Here is a 25,424-nt window from a genome sequence, read left to right on the forward strand (position 1 = left end):
CCAAAGTTTGTGGCGTTGCAATCTGTCAAGTCTTGGTTTAGGCTTACCGTCCAGACAAGAGGGAGATGGAGTGTGACCCCGATTCTTGCAGGTCCGGCTCTGGCCGAAGTAGGGGGGATCCTTTCCGGTAGCCACGGTGCTGTTGACAGTGGACGCCAATACAGTCTGTACCTTCCAGAAGGAGTCCCTGAGGAAAAACCCAAAAGGGAAAAAACGTCCAGATGAGAACTCCCTGGGAAAAAGGAAGACACAAGAAAAATCAAAGTATTAAACCAGGACTTAAAACAAGAAAAAGCAGGAAAAAACAAGAGAAGAAAAACAGGAAGTCTGAAAGAAAACCAGCAGGAGTGTAATCACCACAAAGCAGTGTTGCAACGCATGGAGAAAGAAAATCAAGGCCCTTAAGTACCCCTAAACAGGAAGAAAGAAACAGGAAAAGGAACAACTGCCATCTTAAATTGGGAAAAGAATAATAGAACAGATAGGAAAAAAACATTACAGGAAGAAAGAAATAGATGCATGCAGGGAACCAGAGGAGAGAAAAGTATGATGGGATAGCCAAGATGGCTTCCCCCAGGAAGAGAAGAAGAAGGAAGAAAGAAGAAAGAAGATCCAAGAAGACGTCAGGAAAGAAAGAGGTGGGGGGGACTCGCCCAAGGATGTAAGGAAAGTCTGTACTCCACGCAAAATGCGCGGCGAGAACAGAATCCCAATTCCGTGCTCCTGTCCTTGCCGCAGCGTCGAAAACAACCTGTGGCCGGAAAAAGGGGGCGCGGCGGGCACCACAGCACGGGAATCGGACCGCAGCACCTGCTGCAACCCGATCCGACTACACCGCCGTGAGGCGCGGCGCAACAGAGGCAAGATGGAAGAACTAAGGTAATAAAGATGCAATAAATTTTTCAGAAAATTATGTGCAAGGTGACAATGAATTACCAGGCGTCCTAATCTTTGTGTAATAAAACCATCTCTTTATCTATTTTATCTGAAAAAACGGTCCTTACAAAATATTTTGCCACCTGATTTGTAAGCAGAGTAAATCTCATCACTGGGGATGGAAAGTAAACACAAACGTATTTAAATGTTTATTTCAGATTTCCGAATTTGTAGTAAAATATGTAAAATGTGCTCTGGAGGATAAATCCCTCAAGTCCCCTAAGGAGACCAGCTTGGCTCTCTTGGCTTGCTCATTCAATTCAATTCAAGCAGATATTTCCACCCGTTCACTTTTAAAATTCATCATCCCAACCGCGTCTGCCGCTGTAAAAAAAACTAAATATCCTGAGAAATGTGTGGAGAAACACGATCTATTCTTCCCACACAGAGCCTAATTCAGAGTGTTGTGGTAATATTCTACATAGTTCTGTCCTAATGCAATATTTATATGTTTTTGGTACTGCAGATTACTGCTGAGTTTCATTTATAAACTAGGTCGTAGATACATTTATAATATCGTCTTAGTGATCACCCCTGGCACAGCTCGAAAGATGGACTGAAGCTGTTTTTTGAAGCAAAATATTGTTAGAAAATTGCAAGGGTGGAGTTCTGAAAATACTTTTCAAATGCAGCATTACAGGGAGCTTCTTTAGTCAGCACTGCAATTGTGCCTGTTGAGACAAGATTAAGGAACAACGACTAGGCTAAAAAAAATCGCCAGATGACAGGGATAGTCAAGTAGATCAATGGCTGTTTTGTGCTCGCATTTTGAGTCAAACTCGCTTACGTGCCTCTCTGCATGAACATGTTCAGGCGCATCACGGACGCAATCACGGGCGCAACCCCAAATGCACCAGAAAATGTAATTGTAGCTCATAGTACATAGTCATCTGCACTGGGCGTAAGGTTAGGAAGTGCATGGACTCGTACACATTTCTATGTCCATTCAAATGTGCAAGATTTGTTGTGAAATATTTTTTGGGGTTTCTGATGTGCCGCACCACGTTTCCTATCGCCGACGTGGCACTGTTTAGACTACTCATGCAACTGATTTATCAGTATTCACATTGTCTGGAAAATGTTCTTCATGTACCAAATGCCTCACTCAAAAGGCAGGTTATTATTTTACACACAGGAGGAGTCGAGGCCTAACGGCTAGAGCTGTCAGATTTGGAACACGGAAACCAGGATCAATCCCCAGCCTCCACTCAATCTCCTGTGATTCTGGGAAAATAACTTAATTCCCCCAGTGTTATACAATTACGCTGTATAAAACTGCAAAAGTCGCCATAATATTAGTTGCCTAAAATTACAGATATTGTTTGTAACTGCATTTTGAACTTAGTCTGTCCCTTTGGCTATATTGACATACCTCCATTCAGTCAATCCATCAAACGTTTGATGCTAGAACTGGACTGTTTTTCTTGTGAAAAATTGATGGGAGTCTTCCCGCCTGCCATACCCTTTCCCAGCTCGCCACGGGGTGAGGTCCCACCCGCGCCCTGTGGCAAGTTGGGAAAGGGTGGGATGACAATGCTCTCCACTCCCAGATTGAAGTGGAGGATAAGCGCTTCAGGGCTTGAATCAAAAAAGTCCGGGGCTAACTTGGCCTCTGCGTCATCAGGGGGTGGAGACTAGGCCTTGATGCTGGGTCTTTGCTGAGCTGATGACCTCGCAGGCCTCAGGGCTGTGAGATTGTCAGGCCGGCAAATAGACTCAATTTGGGCCTGTCTACACGGGAGCAGTTAAAGTGAGCACATGACGTCACTTCACTTGTCCGCAGTGTCGAGCAACAATAATGCTGGTGTTGGTGAGTGGGGGAGATAGTGCCCCCTGTTTTATAAAGTTACAAGAGGGTATTATTTTTTAATAAAAAAAAAAATTGCTTTGTTTTTAAAGGGGGCGGAGCCCCGACGCCCATGCACAGAAACCACCACTGTCGGTAAGTCACCCCTCTAGCAGGCCTTACAGCCCTACGGCAGGGTGCACTATACCACAGGTAAGGGCATAGCTGCAGGAGCAATATGCCCCTACAGTGTTTAAGTCCATTCTTAGATGTTGTAAGTGCAGTGTGGCCATATAAAGTACATGGGCTGGGAGTTTGTCATTACGAACTCCACAGCTCCATGATGGCTCCACTGAAGTCTGTAAAGTTTGGTATTAACCTTCTCAGCACTATAAACTCACACTGATGCCAGTGTTGGATTTATTAAAAAATGCTCCCAGAGAGCCTCTTAGAGATGACTTCTGTATTTTAGCTGAACTTCTAGTGCAGGACTGACTGGTCTGTGCTAGCCTGCCACTTCCAGAACTGTGTCTGACCACATGGGGTGAGAGCCTTTGTGCTCTCTGTGGCCAGAAGCAAAGCCTGTACTGGGTGAAGGTGCTTCACGCCTCCCCCTGCAGGAACTGTAACGCCTCAAAGCCTTAGGCCTCTTGCTACAGTGGCCCAGGGCACTCCAGCTAGTGGAGATGCTCGCACCTCAGACAAATCCTAAACTTCGACGGCAAGTCTGAGTGGAAAATTAGGGGAAACAAGGAGGAGTGATCACTTCAGCTGGGACCACCACTAAGGTGACCAGATCTGGAGAGACCCCCTCCTTGCAAAATCCTCCATCTTGGTTTGGAGGACAGGGACCAATAAAGTTAGGTCTCTGTCCTCCTCCCCAAAGGGAGTAGACACCAGAAGGGTGTAGTCATCCTCAGGGACAGTAGCCATTGGCTACTGCCCTCTGACCCCTGTAAAGCCCCTAAATCCAGGATTTAAGGGCTCTCCTGAACCTAGCTTGTCAGATTCCCAGTGACCTCAAGAAGAAGACAAGAAGGGAGAAGAAGGACTGTTAAGCTGACCCCCAGCAGAGAAGACTGAATTTGGCCCCAGCCCTATCTCCAGCTTCTGAAGCCCGGCAACATAAAGGCAACCCATTCTGCAGGACCAGCAACTTCTTAAAAGCCTCAAGAGGACTGCCTGCACCCCAGAAGACCAAGATGTCCAGTGGAGAGCGGCCCTGTCCAGAAAGAAACTCCAGCAAAAGACTCCAGAACCATTCCGGATCCGTGAGTCCAGCCCACTCTGCACCCAACGCCCACGGCCAGTGTTGATGTGGCCCAACCGACTAGAGCTGATCCTCAGGCGTTTCTGACCTAGTGTCACCCTGGGTTGACTCCTCCTGTCCAACACGACAACACCTGTAGCCTAAATCCGGAGGACCCCCCTGACCGTGAGAGTACCGGACGAGGATTCCCAACATATTATTACATATGTTTGATACATTCTTGCAAATGTTCTTACTTGCAAACTGAATCTTGTCGTTCTAGAAATAAAATAACAAAATATATTTTTGCTATATAAAATAAATTGCCCTGGAGTTAGTCGTTGAGTGTGTGCTCCTGTGTATGTACAACAAATGCTTTGCACTACCCTCTGATAAGCCTAACTGGTCGACCACACTACCTCAAAAGAGAGCATTAGTATTATCTACTTCAGCCTCTGTTAAGTCTTTGAGGAACCCCTGGACTCTGTGCATACTATATCTCAGTATACAGTATATACAGAGCCAGCTTCCTACACCACAATCTAAACCAACTTGGAGAAGGTGTTGGACGCGAAAGGGGTGACATTTACTATTCCCACTCCAATCTAAACCAACTTAGAGAAGATGTTAGACACTAAAGGGGTGATATTTATTATTCACACTCCAATCTATTCCATCTTGGGGAAGGTGCTGAACACTAAAGGGGTGCCATTTACTATTCCCACTTCAATCTAAACCAACTTAGAGAAGGTGTTGGACACTAAAGAGGTCACATATACTAGTCCCACTCTAGTCTAAATCAAATTAGGGAAGATGTTAGATACTAAAGGAGTGACATTTACTATTCCCACCCCAATGTAAACCAACTTGGGGAAGATGTTGGACACTAAAGGGGTGACATTTACTATTCTCACTCCAATGTGAACCAACTTGAGGAAGATGTTGGACACTAATGGGGTGACATTTAATATTCCCACTCTAATCTAAAGCAACCTGGGGAAGGTGTTGAACACTAAAGGGGTGACATTTACTATTTCCACTCCAGTCTAAACTAAATTGAGAAGGTGTTGAACACTAAAGGAGTGACATTTACTATTCCGACTCAAAACTAAACTAAATTGGGGAAAGTGTTGGACACTAAAAGGGTGACCTTTACTATTCTGACTCCAATCTAAACCATCTTGGGGAAGATGTTGGACACTAAATTGGTGACATTTACTATTGCGACTTCAATCTAAATCCAGTTGGGGTGGTGTTGAAAACTAAAAACTTCAAATTTCATAAATCCAGTTCAAAATACAACTTTTTACCTAGAATATTATAAAATTAAAATTAAAAGAAAAATACTCAATGAATACTACACATTCTCACACGTAAGTAAATTACAAAATTTTGAAAAAATGTTATATTAAACCATACTAAATTAAACTACTAACCTTTTTAGAAAAATTTTAAGTTTAAAATTTCAAATGTATATTTCAATTACTAACAAAAATGTTAAAAAGTTTAAAAATATTTTCTACCATTCATAAAGTTTAAAAAATGCATTTACATTTGATTCAAATAACAACATTAAAAGACAAAGGCCCTCATTACAACCCTGGCGGTCGGTGGTAAAGCGGCGGTAAAACCGCCAATAGGCCGGCGGTAAAAAAAATGGAATTATGACCGTGGCGCAAACCGCCAACATAGACAACCACTTTAGCACACCGACCGCCACGGCGGTACAAACAAACAGCATGGCGGTCACCGCCAACAGACAGGCGGTAGACAATGTACCGCCCACACTATTATGACAGGCCAATCCGCCACCTTTTCCAGGGTGGATTCAACGCGAACAAAAATACGGCGGAAACAGGACTTGGAAGGGGAAACACCCACCTCTACACATTCCACGAGGAACCAGGACGCCATGGAGCCTGAACTCCAAATACTCCCTTGGATTGTCACCCTGCTCCTCTACCAGGAGCACGACCGGCGGCGGCGACGACCACGGTGAGTACTGCACCCATGACAGAGGGGAGGAGGGAGGGAAAAGAGAGTGACACACACACACGCAACACCCCCACCCTCACCCACAACAACACACACACCAATATATGCTGAAACATTACATTTACACCCCCAACACCCCCCTGGAAGAACGCAAGGACAAAAGGAAATGATTTTAACTATTGTAATCAATAAACATCCATTAGTCAAAAATGTATATACGCTATAAACAAATATGTACACCAAGAATTAAAATCCAGGTACTGCACCAATATAGTCCGTGGACCACTCGGCCCAAAATGCATGGGTGAGGCCCACACAAGATACCCTATCGAAACGGAGAGAACACTGCAGAGGCATCAGATCGAAAAAAAACACAGGCACGATGAGTGCACGAGGCCACCTCCACGAGGGGGCTCCATGCCCATTGATATATCCTGGGGAGTGCAAAGCGACAGTCTCTCAAGTCTCTCCAGTGGGTGGGTTCCCCACTGCTTTATCCTGGGGAGTGCAAAGCCACAGTCTCTCAAGTCTCTCCAGTGGGTGGTTTGCCCACTGCTGCATCCTGGGGAGTGCAAAGCCACAGTCCCCCAAGTCTCTCCAGTGGGTGGTTTGCCCACTGCTGCATCCTGGGGAGTGCAAAGCCACAGTCTCTCAAGTCTCTCCAGTGGGTGGGTTCCCCACTGCTTTATCCTGGGGAGTGCAAAGCCACAGTCTCTCAAGTCTCTCCAGTGGGTGGTTTGCCCACTGCTGCATCCTGGGGAGTGCAAAGCCACAGTCCCTCAAGTCTCTCCAGTGGGTGGTTTGCCCACTGCTGCATCCTGAGGAGTGCAAAGCCACAGTCCCTCAAGTCTCTCCAGTGGGTGGTTTGCCCACTGTTGCATCCTGGGGAGTGCAAAGCCACAGTCTCTCAAGTCTCTCCAGTGGGTGGTTTGCTCACTGCTTTATCCTGGGGAGTGCAAAGCCACAGTCTCTCAAGTCTCTCCAGTGGGTGGTTTGCCCACTGCTGCATCCTGGGGAGTGCAAAGCCACAGTCTCTGAAGTGGATAACAGTCTCCACTGGTTCTGGAGGGGGCTTTGAGCCCAGAGTGCTTCATCCTGCCAAAGACTGAGGTAGTGGATGCCTTTCTCCACTGGTTCTGGAGGGGGCTTTGTGCCCAGAGTGCTTCATCCTGCCAAGGACTGAGGTAGTGGATGTGATACTCCACTGGTTCTGGAGGGGGCTTTGTGCCCAGAGTGCTTCATCCTGCCAAGGACTGAGGTAGTGGATGTCTTTCTCCACTGGTTCTGGAGGGGGCTTTGTGCCCAGAGTGCTTCATCCTGCCAAGGACAGAGGTAGTGGATGCCTTTCTCCACTGGTTCTGGAGGGGGCTTTGTGCCCAGAGTGCTTCATCCTGCCAAGGACAGAGGTAATGGATGTGATACTCCACTGGTTCTGGAGGGGGCTTTGTGCCCAGAGTGCTTCATCCTGCCAAGGACTGAGGTAGTGGATGTGACACTCCACTGACGGTGGTGCAACATGCAAGCTGGCCAGGCCCCAGGAACTGACCACCAGCCTCATACGAATGACCACTGGGGATGGCAGCCATGTCTGCGGTGGTGCCACTGGCTCAGGATGTGGCGTGGCCGCTGGCGGTGAGCTCAGTAGAGGCGATGCTTGCGGCGCTCATTGGGCAGCGGTGCTGGTGGGGGGCTCATTGACCTCGGTGCTGGCGACTGTGTCATGAGCGGCGCTGCTGGTGGGGGGGCTCACTGACCTTGGTGCTGCCGGCGGTGTCCTGAGTGGCGGTGCTGGTGGGGGGCTCACTGACCTTGGTGCTGGCGGTGGTGTCCTGAGCGGCAGTGCTGGTGGCAGGCTCACTGACGTTGGTGCTGGCGGCGGTGTCCTGAGCAGCGGTGCTGGTGGCGGGCTCACTGACCTTGGTGCTGCTGAAGGGCACAGTGTCTGCGGTGCAGGTGAAGGGCTCAGTATCTTGGGTGCTGGCGGGGGTGCCCGTGGAGGTGGTGCATGTGGCGGTGCCGGTGGCGGTCTTGTCCACTGTGCAGGTTGGCGGCGACGTTGACTTGCCTTTCTTTTTCAGGCCCTTCCCCACCTTGGATAGTGGCGCAGCTTTCTTGCCACTCCCAACTGTTGTCCTGGCTGAGCCCTTGGTGGCAGGTGTTTTGACCTTCTCCCTCCAGGATGTGGGCAACTTCTTCTGTTTTGGAGGTGGGGGAATGTTCTTGGCCTCGCTCCTTGGGACACTGGCAGCCCTGCTGCTTGGCGCACTCCAGAATCCGGTTACTGCTGGCACCACTGTGCCCGGTGATGTGGTGTCTGAGGTGCTGGGTTGGGACCTGGAAAGGCGGGCCCTAGGGGACGGAAGGGGTGGGGGAGGTGAAGGGAAGAGGTCAAGGTTTGACAGGAAAAGTTTTTTAGACACACTGGGACGGGTAGATGGAGGGGGTTTGGGAGTGGAGGAAGAGGTAGTGGTTGTAGGAGGTGTTCGTTTGCTGACTTTGGGTGAAGGTGCATGGGCTGGAGGCTGTCGTGAGGTGGATGGCTGTTGGGTGGGTGTGTGACTGCGTTTGTGTACTTTGGGAGGAGGGCTCACAGACACACTGGTAGAGGACACAGGGGATATGTGAATTGTAGTCGGGGTGGTGATTGCACGTGAGCGGTGTGTGGTGATGGGCGTGCTGGTGATGGAGGTAGTGGCTGAGGATGTAGTGCATGCAGGTGTGAGTGGAGACGTGACAGGGAGGGAGAAGGGAGACGTGGAAGAGGGGGACACAGTGGAGGCAGTGGATGTTGGTATGTGTGCATGGTTATGATTCTTGTGTGAGTGCCTGTGGGATGTGTGGTGCTTATGTTTGCCTGAGCTTCCCTTGTGTGTTGACGTGTGTGCATGCTGGTCTGAAGGTGTGCTTGGGATAGGCTGGGGTACAGGGGATTGGGTATGGGTGGAGGAAGTTGGAGGGGGTAGGCTAGAGACAGGGACAATGGCTGCCATCAGTGCTGAGGCCAAAGTCTGAAAAGCTTGCTGAAGGGCCACCTGACCAGAATGAATGCACTCCAGGAATGCATTGGTTTGTTGCAACTGCCTTTTGACACCCTGGATGGTATTCAAAATGGTAGACTGCCCAACAGTGAGGGACCTGAGGAGGGTAATGGCCTCCTCACTGAGGGCAGCAGGGGTGACTGGGGCAGGGGCTCAGGTGCCTGGGGCGAAGGTGATGCCCACTCTCCTCGGTGAGCGGGAACGGGGCAAAGGCTGAGGGGCTGCTGGGAGGCGGGGCTGGTAGGGTGGGTGGCGGCTGTACCTGTAGATGCGGGGGCACAGATGTTGCCGCCACCACAAGGGAGCTCCCATCAGAGGACGAGTCCGTGTTGCTGGTGTCAGCTCCTGTCCCCGCCGTGGTGCTCCCCTCGCCCTCCGTCCCACTGGTGAACTCTGAGTCCGTAGTGTCACCCTCCAGGGCCATGTGGGATGCAGCTCCCTCGTGCTCCGGTGGCACAGCTCCTCTGCCTAATGATGCTAAGGCACACCAGAACAGGGAGACCACAAAAAGGGGGGGGAAAGAAAGTAGAAAGACATGTTCAGTACATGCAATACCGCTACCGTTGGCGGACACTACAGACACAGCAGCCCTCTGCACAACGCCATGCACTTAGAGTTCCCTAATTCCTCACAGGGACATGGGGTACATGGCCTATGCCCGATTGCTGCACACATGGAAGTCACAGGAGCCTGACTAGGTGTAGGTGGCTCTTACTACTGGTGGGGTTGGGGTGCCACTTAGCCTGCCTCACAAAGGGTCCTTGCCTACAAGGCTTGCCTTAGCCTAGGGGAACCCACAGCCCACCTACCACACCCAGACACCTCCAATGCGCACAGAGTCAGATGGATGTGACTGTACTCACCCCCTTGTGGCTGCTGTGATGCCCTCAAGCGCCCATCCAACTCCGGATACGCCACCGCCAGGATCCGGAACATCAAGGGGGGTCATGGAGCGACGGGCACCCCTCCCACGTTGGGAGGCCATCCCCAGCTGGGCCTCCGCCGTCTTCTTGCTCCAGCGGCGAATGTCCTCCCATCTTTTACGGCAGTGGGTGCTCCGTCTTTGGTGGACCCTCAGGGCCCGGACGTCCTTGGCGATGGCACGCCAAATATCCTTCTTCAGGTGGGTGCTGACCTACAGGAATAGTACAGGGGAAAAGGTACAACATTATTCGTCCAGACCGTCACAGTCATTGGCCCACTTTCCCACCCTTGCCCTGACGCACATACCCTCACCGTCGGATCATGCACGCCTCATCTACCCCCCCATCTCCCATCCACGCCACTCCAAACAGGCATTGCCCATACAGCACGCTCACAGTGTACTCACCTGTTTCTAGTTTCTCCAACTCCTCCGATGTGAAGGCAGGGGCCCTTTCCCCAGACACATGAGCCATTGTCGCTTCCAGACTGAGGTCACAGCAGCACTTGCAGTGTAGATCATCTCCTGTTGAAGATCAGGTATCAAGGGAGTGAACAAAGAGAAAATAGTGGTCACGTCCGCGGCGGTGCGTACCGTCACCGCTGGCGTACATCGTAATTGGCTCCTGGGACCCATAGGGTCCAATGTTAACCAATGCAGGATTGCGCCGTGGTCTTCGACCGCCTACCGCGACGGTGTACAATGCCAGCGCAGTTACCTCATATCCCCTTGTCCCACATTACAGGTCAGGCAGCCGCCATTTCAGGGGGCCACATGGCATTATTTTTAAATGCGTCACACATATCTAGGCCTTGCATGCACAATAAGACAGGCACATAGCGGATTGACAAATGTGTGCAATAAAGTTGTTGTTTTAGTACCTCAGTGTTGGCTGACTCTCTGCTTGCTGTTCTCATCCATAGGGCACGTCCACTGGGGCAGGTGATGAGATGGCGGCAACCTCCGGTGTACAGACTGCTGGTGGACCTGTCGACAATGGAAGAGCGACATGTAATTGTCACTTACTGACTTGATCGTGCCACAATCCAGGAACTGTGTGCCCCGTTGGAGCCAGACCTGATGTCAGCTATCCGCCATCCCACAGGAATCCCCCCTCTAGTGCAGGTCCTGTCAGTACTCCATTTCCTGGCAAGTGGGTCTTTTCAAACAACAGTGGCCATAGCATCAGGGATGTCCCAGCCTATGTTCTCAAACGTGTTGTCCAGAGTGTTGTCTGCCCTGCTGAAACACATGCGCAGCTACATCGTTTTCCCTCAGGTGGAGGATTTGCCTACAGTGAAAGGTGACTTCTATGCCCTGGGACATATCCCCAACATCATAGGTGCCATTGATGGGACACATGTGGCCTTGGTTTCCCCCCTGCAGGAGTGAACAGGTGTACAGAAACCGGAAGAGCTACCATTCGATGAATGTGCAGATGGTATGTTTGGCCGACCAGTACATCTCCCATGTGAATGCCACATTTCCTGGCTCAGTGCATGACGCTTACATTCTGAGGAATAGCAGCATCCCTTATGTGATGGGGCAACTCCAGAGGCACCGTGTGTGGCTAATACGTGAGGACAAGGATCCTATACTGTGTGAATAGTTGTCTGGGGTTGTCCCTAATGGTTAGTGTGTGTCTAACAGTTGTCCCTCGACATTTGCAGGTGACTCTGGCTACCCCAACCTGTCATGGCTACTGACCGCAGTGGGGAATCCCAGGACACGGGCAGAGGAACGCTACAATGAGGCACATGGGCGAACTAGGGGGGGTGGCAACAGTAAGTGGTAGCATTGTTTAGATGGGAATAATTGTATGCCAATTTGGGTTACACCTATGGGGGCCGTAGTTCAGCCTGATTTGATGGCTAGCACAAGTGTCCTGCCTTGGCTGTCTGAGGTGAGGGTGATGTTCCCTTCCATGATAGGTGTGGCCTTGGCTCTGTGTGGCCGAGTGGATTTATGTTGAAAGGGCCATGAGATTGGTAGCTCACCTCGATGGTTCTGGTGGAGCAGGTGTGTAGGCTCAGTTGGGCATTACTCTCATTATATGGGCCACCAACCCATCTCAGGTTGTTCATACAGCACAGGCGATGCACGGGGCGGCTGTGTCAGCTAACAGCGTTACCCCGGTGGCCAACTGCATGCCCCCCATGGGCCCAGCAGTTACTGAGGTCCCACCCCAGCTCCAGAGATAGCGGCGACAGGTAAGGGGGCATTATTGCCAGTATTGGGCTTGGGAAGGTTCGCTCAGAGCATGACCAGTTAGGCAGGCTAGTGCTGTTAAGATTAAAGAAACAATTTGGAAAGGTAGTTATGTGGACATGTGTGAGTTGACTGTGGATAGGTTTGAGTGAGAGGCGGGCAGGCAGTGCAAGGAGTGCTCTCTCTGTGAAGATTGTGGGCTCTGGCCTTAAAAGAAGAGGGTGGAGAAGACACTCATGAACTTGGTAAAGGGCTTCACAATTTTTCAGGCTATCATAACCGAACGTTTGCCAAACATGCGTGCGCAATTGACTTGCTACCAGAACAGGATAGTCTGTGCTACCACGAGTTTGGGGAGACGGCCTTGAGGGACTGTGATGAGGAGTTTCATAGAAACAAGGTCACTAGGCCCACGTTGGCATGGGACCAGATAGACATGAACACCTGGCTGTGTTGTATGAAGCCAAAGCGTTTTGAGGCCACCCCTTGTCAGCCCTTTCGGGCTGGTGCGGGGGCGAGCAACAGCCCGTTTGGAGGTGGGGGAGAAAGGCTCTTGTTGGGACTTCAACAAAAGATGTTGCACCAAACTCCCGGGGGCATGCAAGTGTAATCATTGCTGTTCCTTTGATGGCTTGCCATCCCACCCGTAGTCCAAATGTTTCAAGAAACCTAAGGACAGAAGTGCTAAGAAACAGGAATAACCACACCCTTAGGATCAATGCTCCCTCCCTGGTCAATAGGTAGGCAATGGTGGCATGGCTGAATGTTTATACTAACTGCACAGCAGCCCAGATTCTGTAAGGGCTTTAAGGATGGTTTTAGGATCACAGCAGAGGGTTGTATAGGTGTAGCATATTGCAAGAACCAACAATCTCCCATGTCCAGTCATGGTGTTACCAGGGCTAAGATTCTCAAGGAAATTAACCCAGGCTAGCCCATTCGCCGTTGTCCAGTTTGAGAGCTTTGTATGTGCTTCCCTGGGGGTAGCCTCTAAGAAAGAGCCAGGGGATACACAACCTCTCTGCTCCCAAATGGCAGCTGGTGAATGAAGCAATTCATGGGGCCCTATGCTTCATTAGGTACGCCTCCCTTGATCATGCAATTGGGATGTTACAAGAGCCTGGGCCTGGAACACTGCTGGCGAAGTTGGATATTGAATCTGCTTTCCGGCTCCTTTCTGTGCACCCAGACAATTTCCATCTCCTTGGTTTTTAGTTTGAAAGCACTTCTTACCCCGACAAATGTACACCCATGGGCTGTTTGGTCTCCTGTGTCTATTTTAAAAAGTTTAGCACTTTCTTAGAGTGAGTCTTTAGACATAGGTCTAGGCATCACTGGATGTTGCATTATTTGGATGACTTTGTGTTTTTGGGCACTTCTGGTATAGGGGAGTGTGCAGCGGTGTTGCAGGCATTTCAGGAGTTTATGGGAATTTTGTTGTGCCCTTGGCACAGGGTAAGACTGATGAGCCAGCCCCAACTATTGTATTCCTCAGGATTGAGCTGGACTCAGTTGCTGGGGAATCTAGGCTCCCCAAGGAAAAGTTTTAAAAAAATCCTAGATCTTAAGGGATTGCTTGGTGTCTAAGAAAGTGACGCTACACCAGCTACAGGTAGTGGTCAGGCAACTTAATTTTGCCCTTTGCATTATTTCCATAGATTGCCCATTCTCAAAGTCAATTTCTCAAGCCATGTCTGGATCGAGGGAGAAGTACCACTATACTAGGTTATCATCTGAGGTGCACCAGGACATGGGGATATGGGAGGCATTCCTGCAGGACTTCAATGAGACACTAGTATGGCCTAGCCCAGGCGGGTCTAGTGAGGAGATAGGTCTGTTCATAGATGCAGTGCACAGTGAGGGTTTCGGTGCCATCCTTGGTCCTGAGTGGTGTGCTCAATGCTGGCTGACCTGTGGTGAGGAGACCGTGGTCGAGGTGGTGGTCTCCCCACCATTTATTAGGACTTTCCCACTGGGCTGATGGGTGGGGACCAAGGTTCCCGCCCGTCAGCCCAGTGGTAAAGGTGCGGCAGCATTGCCAGTGGCTTATAATAGAGCAGGCGATAAAGCTGCTGCACACAGTGGTCACCAGGAGGGATGATGGATGAGAAGTATGGATGATGGAAGAGAAGCAGGGATGATGGATGAGAAGTAGGGATGATGGATGAGAAGCAGGGATGATGGATACAAAGTAGGGATGATGTATGATGGATGAGAAGTAGGGATAATGGATGACAAGCAGGGATGGGAAGTAGGGATGAGGAGTGAGGAATGAGGATGTTCCTAAATGGATGCATTACCTCTGAGTAAAGTTCTCATTTCATGCCAAGTTTAGTGCAATTTTATACAGCATTTTTGTAGCAAACTTTTTATGGGAAAATCTGCATTTCTGATTCCACTTTACATTCCCCAATTCTGGACAGAACTGCACACAACTTGCCATGCCGAACCTCAATTGGGAAAACTTTTAATTCTGGAAAATTGCGTGCAGATTTGTCGAACAGTGCAAACTTTATTATCAAAACAAAAAAATAATGGAAATTATGACCTAACCATAACTATGTGCTTGCTATCACCCACCCTTTAACATATGTATATATGTATATTCACATATACACACAGTTGTTTTCAGTCAGCTCTCCTCATCCTGTGGTCTGTTCAAGTGTTGCTCACAGTTTGCTTCTGCCCTCCACAGCATGGGGCAGTGAAGTAACCCTCTGCAGCAATTGGCGATCTTTACTGTTACAACCTTCAGCTTGTGCATAAGTGCACTTCCCCCCAAAAACTAGCCATCTTCAGTGCCATAGCTTGTAGACTAACCCCTGCTTTTATGTCTGCTTTCTTTTCATGTTCTTTTTAAATAATGTGTGCAATGGGTCCTTTCTTATTTTTTTTCATAGAAATACACACTACATTTAGACCAGGATATTTTTACATTTTTATTACTTTTACACTTTTTAATGCGTATTACTTTGTTAGTAAAAAATAATAAAAAATAAAACAATTGCACTCGGCTGGGCAAGATCTATTGACTTTACCAAAGATTATTTCAATATGCCACCTATCACATGTGGGTATCTATAAAAACTCTTGAGTTAAACTTGTAACTCTAATTGTGAAGCTACAAATGAGTGAACTGTGTAACCTTTTTTATTTCATTTTTTTGCAAACATTCCCCGTATCTCCATGAAATATGGGTGTTCAATGCTTATTTCCATCCCAGAAATATAAGATAACAGCATGTGTATTTTTAATGTGCATGTGCACCCCAAGGAGATTCTTGGCACTAAATTAATCGATGTGGATTGCTACCCTACTCAGCTGCTTTCATTATATTGACCTTTGGAATCAGAAAAGCTGAATGGACACGCCGGGATCTGAACGTGTGTATACAGGGTCAAACACCCACAGACCCTCTTGCTGTTCCTCTAAAGCATGCCCCGCTTGTACCAATGAATATCTTGCCTTTTTCCGGTCTCTGATCTGCTTATTCTGTCCAACCAGTGCTTCAGTCAGTGAGTGGTAGCGGATCAACGCAAATCAGATATGATATTTCCTTTTACTGAAGAATCTTCTCCTTATCTGGACGATTCCAATAGTTTTTGTCAGATCTCCCATGCTAAAATCTTAGAAAAATGTTTTTACACAGTTGCAGTCACCTGTGAAATCCAACAGTCTTCTCCATCGTTTCAGGCAGGCTTTAGAACAGGCCCCAGCTGTGCTGACCTGGGGCCAGATGCAGGAAACAAATAGCGAGTCGCAAACGGCAAAAATTGCCGTTTGCGACTCGCTATTCGCGTTTCCCAATGCAGAAATGCATATTGCGAGTCGGTAGCGACTCGCAATATGCATTTCAGAATCGCAAATAGGAAGGGGTGCTCCCTTCTTATTTGCGATTCTGAGTGGTATGCAATACCATTTGCGACCGCATATGCGGTCGCAAATGGTGTCGCAGTTACCATCCACTTGAAGTGGATGGTAACCCACTCGCAAATTGGAAGGGGTCCCCATGGGACCCCTTCCACTTTGTGAATGGACCCAAAAATATTTTTTCAGGGTAGGTAGTGGTCCAAGGGACCACTACCTGCCCTGAAAAAAAACGAAACTAAAGGTTTCGGATTTTTTTTTAAGTGCAGCTCGTTTTCCTTTAAGGAAAACGAGCTACACTTAAAAAAAAAAAATGCTTTATTTAAAGCAGTCACGAACATGAAGGTCTGCTGACGACAGCAGGCCTCCATGTTTGCGAGTGCCTAGACTCGCTATGGGGCTGCAATTAGCGACCCACCTCATGAATATTATAGAGGTGGGTCATTGCAACCCCATAGCGAGTCGCAGACGGTGTCTGAGACACCGTACTGCATACCAATTTGCGAGTTGAAAATTGCGAGTCGCATGGACTCGCAATTTGCAACTCGCAAATTTTTTTTTTTGCTACATCTGGCCCCTGATCCTGACTTTAGCATTGTGAGGTCATGGCCAGTTGGGTTACAAAGGAGGAGTTACTGCTGTGTTACTTCGGAACTTGTCCGCAGCCTTTGATACTATCAATCACTATTTTGGTTATAGTAGACGCCTTCAGCTACTTGATCTGACCATCAAGTGATTAGAATTCTTCCTTACTGATATCTGTTAGACCTTTTTATTTACAGTACTGGGGCCAGATCTACCAACTGCAGTGTCCTCAGGGCATAGTTCTCTCACCACTCTTATTTAGGCCCTTATTTATACTTTTTTAGCGCCGCATTTGCGTCATTTTTTGACGCAAAAGCAGCGCAAACTTCCAGTATACAATTGTATTTTGTAAGTTTGCGCCAATTTTGCGTAAAAAAAGGACGCAAATGCGGCGCTAAAAAAGTATAAATATGGGCCTTAGTATCTACATCTGTCTGGTGTGTCTCCAGAACAGTATGGGAGCTCAGTTTTACATGTATGACGACAATACCCATTATTATTCAAGCTATCAGCTCTGCAGACCATCTCTGTCGGCTCTGCAGCTGTTCACCGCCCACTTACCAACGTTCTAACAGCTGCCCGACATAGGATGGCCACACATGTTTTAAAACACGTCCCTGCCAAAACTTAGCGTCTCATCACTTGGAACTCCATCGACCACTGGAGCTCTGCTTGCTGGTCAGAAGTTATGGGCCCACCATCCCCTCACTTTAAAGCTGTCAGTTTCCTTGATTTACAGTCATCATATCTCTCTAGAGCCTTAAGATCTCCGAAATAGCAAGTACATGCTTTTGGCAAAATAAACTCCAGAAGAACTTCTGCCCTGATTAGTACACCTCCAAAGTTGCTACCACACAGTACACCCCCGCCTCGAATATGACAACTGGAGTGGCCTGTGCCTTCCAAAAAGGTTTTGATAAGTCTCCAACAGACACAGCACACTGCAGTAGTCTGATCTCTAGTACCTGACGTTGTGACCACATTTTTCCCACATCCATCTTGGCTGCCCATAAGTCATATTAGAGTAAAAGGTAATTGTTCTTCATGTAATGCATGACTCTGTTTCCCCTTTTCTCAGTTCCATAACCCAGCTACACATGCCCAGGCACTTTGTCCCCGGCCAGACAGTATCTGTTAGACAGTCCTCAGGTTAAAACTGTTTGCTTTGGCGACAAGGGCTGCTCGGTGACCACGGTGAAAGCATGGAAGAAAAATCCTTTAAACCTTCCTCTTTCTCTCTCTCTCTTCCAGGTCCGTTTTTCAATAGAAATGGAAAGCTTCACTCACTAGGTTTCATTAATTTGATGACATTTTTATGTCTTTTTGTCTCGTTGCGGTTGGTGCTGGGTTATTTCCTACATCCCCAAGAAAACTTGGTGTATTATAACTATATTACAGCACAAATTCACTATAAAACGGAGTTGCCGGAGCGGGGGTTTACTCCTTGGTTTTTGGAACACGTTTGTATGTTTTTTTTACGATTCCAATGGCCATACACAAAATGTTTGTGAATGCCCACAAAGTTCCCACAGTGAAGGAATTCCAGTCACCTTGCATGACCACTCAGCTACTCACCTGCACCCCCAGCCCTGTCCCTTAAAAACCCATGAATTCCACAACCCCACTTTTCTTGCCACTTAAACCTGCAATTTTAACATTTGCCATAGCTGCAACTTTTCTCCATATCTATGTGGAACTCATAGGTGGAAAAGTCCACACGTTATGATTCTTTATGTCAGTGTTTTTCACACAAAGGGCTTTATTAAGAATCTGGTGGTCTTGCGACTGCCAATCTTATGGTGGCAGTCAGACTGCCGCACTCCTGGCAGTCTGACTGCCAGATTATACCCCTGGTGGTTGGACCGCCTCCACCACCAGGATCACAGATCCCGACGGGGTGGCGGTGGTCGAAGTCATCGTAAGCCACAGCTGCACTGACTTCAGCATGCCGTGCTGATCACTACTTCCCTTTCTGCCAGCCTTCTCAAGGCGGGGTCCTGACTATGAAAAGGCTGGCGGAAAGGCAGTGCTGGGGGGCCCCTGCCCAGCAACCTCAGAATACGCACTGTGTGCTACGGCAGTCACTGTGCATTCCGAGGGTGCTGGGGACAACCTCTGTGCGATGGCATTGGCTCCCTGAGGCGCGGAGGCCAATGCCGCCACACTGTTTCCACCGAGCTGACCGGCGGAAACCTCTTAATACCGAGGTTTCCGCTGGTCAGCCCAGTGGAACTATAATAGGGACGAGGGGAGACCTCCAGGTTTGAGGCGGTGTCCTCCCCACAGGTCTGACGGGCCAAAGTCGTAATTAGACCCAGAGTCTTTTTTAGCATTTAAGCTCAATATATGTATGCAAAGAGATTTGTCAGTCAGGCTCTATGAGGCTAGGAAGGGACACCACATTGAGGGAATGGAGTGTATTGTTTAGTGCAAATGAGGCTACTCAGCTTTCTCAAACAGGAATTTCTGAGCCTCCTCCTCAGACAAGCAGCATCCCACCTCCATCTTGATTCAGTCTAGCTCTTGGCCACCCACTTGTCCTTCTCTCTGCCCCCCCTGCCCTGGCTGTCACCCATCTTATATCAAGACTAGCTCATTGGCGGGTTGTGGAGTTCCGAGAAAGGGGCTGTTCCTTTGAAATTAATCTAGTTCCAAGGCCTTGCTTTATAGATTTGGGGTGCACGAACTCAATCAAGAGGGCATGTCATGAGCTCTGAAGATCCCTCAACTCCCTCTCATTTGGAAGGCATCGCCCTCCTTGTATTCATCTTCACCCTCCACACATGTGAAAGGCCTCAAATAGAATTGATTGGGATCACCGGCCCTAAAAATCTTCCTCAAACACCATAAAATGTTTTAACTCCTTTGATTTTGACGGGATGACTCAAAAAAGTTGAAAGGTGTGACTCGGGTGGGGTGCTTCTGAGGAACAGGGTGCTACCACTTTGAGTCTAGGACAATAGTGTGAGCGTTGGGGTGGCAAGATGCCCTGAGCAGTATCCCAACAATTCAATTGGTCAACAAGTTGTTTTCCAAATTACATGTTTCTGGTGGTAGTGCGGAGGGGTGGCACAGTGTGACTGAGGATGGGAGGTGGCACACTCAGGGTGGGATGTGGCATCGTGTTACCTGCCTGGACGTTTGAGATAGCGGAGGGGGCACCACCTGCATGGTTCCCTCACGGTGGAGTTTGCCATGAGGTGGTGCACTGAGAGGTGGCGCTATCTTAAGCTCAGTATCCGGACAGGCTGTGTGAGCCTGGGACTCTGCTCTATTACGCAGCCCTGCACTGGCCCTGGAGCAGCCGCTTCGGAGGAGGATGTAGACTCTCTCGCGCTCGGATATGACTTATTCGGATGTTTAATTGAAGCCTTTGTTTGGGGAGAGGCGGCTCAGTCCCGAGAGCTGCTGCCAGCCAGAAGCTGCATTAGTAAGCTATTAATTCTTCGGACTTGGACGTGGCATTTCGTCTTTGCCAGCTGCACAGCATGCCCCCTCCCGCCCCAGACCCCCCTCTCCACCAGCTCTGTTTACCGTCGCTGACAGTGAGCGCTGAGAGTTGCACCTGATGAGAGAGAAGCCAGATGCAGGCTTTGTTTGTGCGGGGAAACAAGAGGGCGTCAGGGAGAATGGGTGCAGGATGGCGGAGGGTGAGGTCGTCGTGTGCCTGGGTGCGAGGGAGATGGCGCACCAGTGAGAAGGGGTGCAAAAGAAAGAAAGTGGGAGTTCAAAGGTAAGAGAGTTCAAAGTCTAGTGCAGCCAGTTGAGGGAAGGGAGGATGCAGCTTTCAGAGAGGGAAAGGGGAGATAGCGGGTGAAACGGGGAGAGCGAGTGGATGGTTAAAACTTTGGATCAGTTAAAACTGATGCAATAGGAGAGAAGGTACAAGTGTGCACAAGGGAGAGCGTCGATGTAAGGAATATTTAGTGTGAAGAAGAGAGGGCGAGTGCAAGAGAGAGAATGAACAATAGCGGAAGTATAAGGGAAACGGAAGCACGCATGGAACGGCAGAGAATAGCCAGGGGCCAGATGTAGCAAGGGTTTAGCGAGTCGCAAACAGCGAAAATCGCCGTTTGCGAGTCGCTATAGCCACTTTGCTATGTAGAAATGCATTTTGCGAGTCGGAACCGACTCGCAAAATGCATTTCTGACTCGGAAATAGGAAGGGGTGTTCCCTTCCTATTTGCGACTCGTAATGTTATGCATTTTCATTTGCGCAGTTACCATCCACTTGAAGTGGATGGTAACCCAGGCGCAAACGTCAAGGGGTCCCCATGGGACCCCTTCCCCTTTGTGTCTGGCAATAAAAATAATTTTTCAGGGCAGGCAGTGGTCCAATGGACCACTACGTGCCCTGAAAAATAACGAAACTAAAGGTTTCGTTTTTTTTTTTCAAAGTGCAGCTCGTTTTCCTTTAAGGAAAACGGGTTGCACTTTGAAAGAAAAAGACTGCTTTATTTAAAAGCAGTCACGGACATGGTGGTCTGCTGTTCCCAGCAGGCCACCATCCCCGTGAGTGCCCTGAATCGCTATGGGGTCGCAAATTGCGACCCACCTCATTAATATTAATGAGGTGGGTCTTTGCGACCCCATAGCGACTCGCAGAAGGTGTCTGAGACACCTTTCTGCATTCCAAATTGCGAGTTGCAATTTGCGAGTCGCTGGGACTCGCAAATTGCAACTCGCAATTTGGAACCTTGCTACATCTGGCCCTTAGGCCGGAGATTTGGGGGGGATGAAACCTATCGGCAAAAGTGCATTTATGTACGTAACCCGAAAAAGTGCAATTAACTGTGTCACAGGTCCGATATTATGAAAAGCTCTCGACTTCTGCCAAGCGAGATCACGCTGGGAAAATAGAGAAAAAGTAGTCCACGAGCCGGACAGAAAACAGCGAGCCTCGCATGTTTTCTGTACTTGGTCGATGCGCTTGAGGAGGGCTATCCACCGGAAAAGGCATGACATGTGCGTGCCTTCCACTAATGAAATCAAGTAGATTCTAACAGGCAAGCCCACGAACCAACGACAGACACTGACGTGATGTGGACGGGGCTCCGAGCCCTTTTTAATTACTAAAGCTTCTCGCTTAGCGAAACGCATGCGCAAGCGCATGCGACGCAGGCTCGACCCTAAAAAGGGTGGAGGGATGACCCAGGTTTGAGATACACTGTTTCCATGAGGAACAGGCTCAATACTTATTTTCATTATGTGGGCCTCTGTCTAGGTTCCTTTTAAAAAACAAAGAACAAGTTAAAACCTTTTAGTCAAAGGAGGACGATGAGAAATACCAACAATGGCGTAGAGGACCCAACTTAGGGCCCCCAAACCCTACTCTCAAGCCAAGAATAAATTTATTTTTGGGAGCGGGTGATGTCACACCCCAAACACTCCCCCTCCCCCTGAAGCTACACCTCTGATGGAAGAGAGCATGCAAAATATTAACTGAAAAGGAGAGAGTGAAAAGGCTGGCCTAATAATTTCATAGCTATCAAGGCACAGAAAACCTAACAATATAACACAATTGACATCTTTCATGATTACAAAATATCCTAAACACAAAGCTAACTCAAAATGCATCCATTTCTTTCTTGCAAAATATTCAATATATTAGATCCACAGTTATTCACTCACCTGTTAACATTATATACAGCATGAATTCAAAAATATAGGGATCTAAGTCAATACAATCTGGCAGGGAGAGATCCATTCAATAGGGTGTGTTGCCTTAATTTACATGTAAATTACATATTACTAATATATATCTGTACTCTTCTCCTCCTATCTTATCTCATTATCGACTATGTATCCATAGTTTCCGCCAAACCATTCCCAGCTTTCACCAGGGCAGTAAACATTTGTTTTGGCTATGCTTAATCATAGTCGACTTCTATTGATGTAACTGCAATATATATAAAAAGATGCTATTGTGCTTGATTCTTCACATCCTTATTCAGTTCGAAATCAGTTAATGTCTGCTTTGATCTTAATAAATTCCATAACTTTTTGTTTAGTTTTACAATTATACAAATCAATTCTTCCTATTATTGTGTTCACATTTTCTTATCCCACTGTGATTTCCCTGCTTCCTTATAGTGCTAACTCATTTTTAGAGTCATTATGGCCCATATTTATACTTTTTTAGCGACGCATTTGCGTCATTTTTTGACGCACAACTGGCGCAAACGTACAAAATACAATTATATTTTGTAAACTTGTGGCACTGTTGGGTCAAAAAATTACACAAATGAGGCGCTAAAAAAGTATAAATATGGGCCTATATGTCACCAAGATATAAATCAAATATGGGAAATGAGATGTGTCTGAAATTATTTTTAGAAAGTGTGATGATGGAGACACATTTTGTTAGTTCCTCTATGAGAAATTAATGAATTAAAATTCACGAGGCTGTGGTAACAAAGAGCACATCCTATAATAATGGAGTAGAGATTTCACATAGAAGCAAAGAAATTGTGAAACTGATTATGATAATAATTGCTTTCGAAAGCATAGTTCGAAAAATACCCCTACATCTATGGAATTGGTGAAAAGAAAAGCAGATATGAATTGATTTTGAAGTGAATACGGATGTGATGAAAACATTCATAATATCATCTTTTTATGTAAATTCTAGATACACGAATAGATGTTTACTGAGATTAAATATTGCTAAACCAAATGTTCACAGTCCGGATGAAGGGTTGTAATAATTTGTCCAAAAACATGGATGCATAGTCAACAATGAGAGAAGATAATATTGCTGTAAGAGAAGAGTGCACAGATATATACCTGCAATGTGGAACTTATATTTAAATGATGCCAATGTACCACATTGAACCAAACTCTCTCTGCTAAGTTTGTATTGATTTACAGTATAAGCTAGATGTTTACTTGGTTAGGCTTACATCTCTATACTTCTAAATTCATGATATATCTACTACTAAAACATGTGTGATGAATTATGGATTTAATATAGTGAAGATTTTTCCAATAAAAATGAATGTATTTTTTAATCATTTTTATGTTGAGAGTATTTTTTAAAGTAGTCATGATTTGTGTCGATTATATTCTGTTGAAAATGAATGACTGCAATGGATAGAGTACAATAGAGAGACAATATACAAAGGGGAGCTAAAGAGATAATGCAAGGGAAAGAGAGCGCATGGGGACACTATGTGCAAACCAGAAGGTAGAAGGGGAATGTGTAATTTAGAGTGTTTAAGAAAGGGTGTGAGTGCAAGGGAGAGAGAGTGCAAGGGAGTAAAAGAGTAATTGGAAGGAACAGAGAATGCACAAGGGGAGATAAAGTTTGCAAGGGATCCCGACTAAGTGCATGGGGAATAGTGAAAGTGCAAGGGAGTGCGAGTAAGTGAAAAGGGGAGATATGACGGAGGAAAAAGAAGTACAATGGAGAGAAGAGTGTTTGCAAGGGAGGGAGAGTATAGGGGATAAAGACAGTTCAAAGGAGAGAGTAAATACGACAGAGAGAGAGTATAACAGAGAGTGGATTGTAAATAAGAGAGTATGTAGGGGTGAGAATGGGGGCAATAGATAGAGTGTGCAGGACAGAGTGAGTATTGCACAGAAAACAGTAAAGTACAAGGGAGAGAAAGTGCCAGTAGAGAGTGCAAGAGCAAAAGAACAAGGGCTAAAGATGCAAAGGGCAACGTGAGTTCAAGTGAGATCATGTAAGGAAGTGAGTACACAGAAAGAGAAAGTAAAATGAAGAGAGGACTGCAAGGGAGTGGTTGTGCAAAGGAGAGGAAGTACACATACTGGAATGCAAAAGATGAAGTACAAACGTACATAAGAAAGAATAGATCACAGCAGAAATGAGTGAAATGGAAATAGGGTTGGTGATAGGGTGAGAGACACAGATGCTATGGTTTACTGTTGATTGCAGCTCTGTAGTGAGAGATGCTCTCCCCACAACACTAGCATTAAGTTTATCCCCTGTCTCTGTTGTGTGCTTCTCCCACCCCCTTGCTCCTTGTTGCTCTCTCGTACATTTGTTTTTCACCTCCTCTACACTGCTCTCAGTTATTTATTTTTGTTTAGGTACACCGTAAGTGCGTGTGTTCTCCAGCTGTCTTTCTTGCGTAATTCACCATCCCCTGCTGTGGTGCTCTCGCTTATCTATGTGCACCTCTATCTTCACCCCAAGTTTCTTATTGGTCTCTATTGCCCATGGGCTTCTGTGGTGTTTTCCCACTTGTATTTCTCCATCTTGTCCTCCATATGCGGATTTTCCACTTCATCCACCCACCTGCTCCTCTGTTGCAACCCAGAGCTCCCAAACACACACCTGTGGTCCTTATTTTTTTTTTTAACTGTCGCTTTTGCACTAAACAAATCGACATTTTTTATTTCCCTTTACAAGTAGTGCCCACCATCTTGGATTGGTAAATAAAAAACTTAAAGCAGATGGCACCACATCATTCCCCTGGTTAATGCACATGTTCAGATGGATGCCTACTTCAGTGAAATGACACAACCTCCATTGCACCCATTTTTTATTTTTTATGTTGACAATGCTGCATTGCGTCCTGGCTGTTTTCTTTTGTCCGGTTGATCAGGCAGAAATGGGGCTAACATGGATGTCGATTCACCAAAATGCTCATGAAAGCGGAAGTGACATCATACACTGCTAGAAATTGGGTTTCTAGTTGGCAGTGGTTTGCACCCTGTCGAAGTAGGAACCCTCACTCAAGTCAGGGCAAGGGAGCCACATAGGTAAGATAACCCCTGCTCACCCTCTTGGTAGCTTGGCACAAGCAGTCAGGCTTATCTCAAAGGCAATGTGTAAAGTATTTGCCCACACACATACACACACACACACAC

At 47.4% G+C, this 25,424-nt stretch overlaps 1 long non-coding RNA gene across 2 annotated transcripts in view; it reads left to right on the top strand.

The window, feature by feature from the left end:
• The first annotated feature begins 543 nt into the window (after positions 1–543).
• The window catches only part of LOC138283355 (uncharacterized), a 194,030-nt gene continuing 169,149 nt past the window's right edge, over positions 544–25,424 (top strand). For both annotated transcript variants that reach the window (XR_011201211.1, XR_011201212.1), the window contains exon 1: positions 544–879. This is a non-coding gene — a long non-coding RNA (uncharacterized lncRNA). The remainder of the gene's footprint in view (positions 880–25,424) is intronic.

The sequence above is a fragment of the Pleurodeles waltl genome, chromosome 3_1, assembly GCF_031143425.1.
Source record: "Pleurodeles waltl isolate 20211129_DDA chromosome 3_1, aPleWal1.hap1.20221129, whole genome shotgun sequence".
Classification (NCBI taxonomy): Eukaryota; Metazoa; Chordata; class Amphibia; order Caudata; family Salamandridae; genus Pleurodeles; species Pleurodeles waltl.